Source organism: Gossypium hirsutum, chromosome A12 (assembly GCF_007990345.1).
Source record: "Gossypium hirsutum isolate 1008001.06 chromosome A12, Gossypium_hirsutum_v2.1, whole genome shotgun sequence".
Lineage (NCBI taxonomy): Eukaryota > Viridiplantae > Streptophyta > Magnoliopsida > Malvales > Malvaceae > Gossypium > Gossypium hirsutum.
In genome coordinates, this window is record NC_053435.1 from 33570863 (window position 1) to 33571762 (window position 900).

Genomic DNA, 900 nt, shown 5'->3' on the forward strand with positions numbered 1-900 from the left:
TCGACACCGAAATGAATTTCGTTAGCATCTCCTCAAGGTTTGGCTTTTTCTCTTGTTGGTAGGCTGGTTGTTAGAAGCCTGGAGGTGGTGGTGGTCTCTGATTCCTTTGGCCTCTCCATGAGAAATTAGGGTGGTTCCTTCAACCTGCATTGTAAGTATTACTATATGGATTATTTTGAGATCGAGGATTATTACCCATGTAATGTAACTACTCATTTTCCATGTTGTGGCCATAGGGTGGGTATTCTGAATTGCTTGATCCTCTTCCACTTGCTTCGCACTGCATTACTGGGTGAACCTGTGAAGAACCAAGAAAACCGTCAATCTTTCTATTCAAAAGTTCTACCTGATTAGAGAGCATGGTGACCGAATATACGTTAAAAACGCCGACTCTTTTCGTTGGCTTTGTCCTAAAGACTTGCCACTGATAATTATTCAGTGACATCTCTTTTATAAATTCATGAGTATCCTCGGGTGTCTTATTATTGATAGTTCCACCAGTAGTTACATCAATCATCTGTCCAGTCGAAGGATTCAGACCAATGTGAAACGTTTGAACCTGTAGCCAGAGTGCTAACCCATGGTGAGGGCATCTTCAGAAAAGGTCTTTGTATCTCTCCCATGCATCGTAGAGTGTTTCTAAATCCATCTGCACAAAAGAAGAGATATCATTACGTAATTTAGCCGTTTTAGCCGGCAAAACATATTTTAATAAAAACTTTTCGGTCATTTGTTCCCAAATAGTGATTGACCCTCATGGTAATGAGTTCAACCACCGTTTAGCTTTTTTCCTCAATGAAAAAGGGAATAACCGAAGGCGAATGGCATCATCAGAAATGCCATTGATTTTAAAAGTGTCGCAAAATTCTAAGAAATTTGCCAAGTGAGCGTTTGGGTTCT

General features: G+C 40.2%; 1 non-coding gene across 1 annotated transcript; it reads left to right on the forward strand.

The window, feature by feature from the left end:
* The first annotated feature begins 575 nt into the window (after nucleotides 1-575).
* Nucleotides 576-682, forward strand: LOC121211852 (small nucleolar RNA R71). The gene has a single exon (XR_005907069.1). It is a non-coding gene; the product is annotated as a small nucleolar RNA R71 (small nucleolar RNA).
* The last annotated feature ends 218 nt before the right edge of the window (nucleotides 683-900 follow it).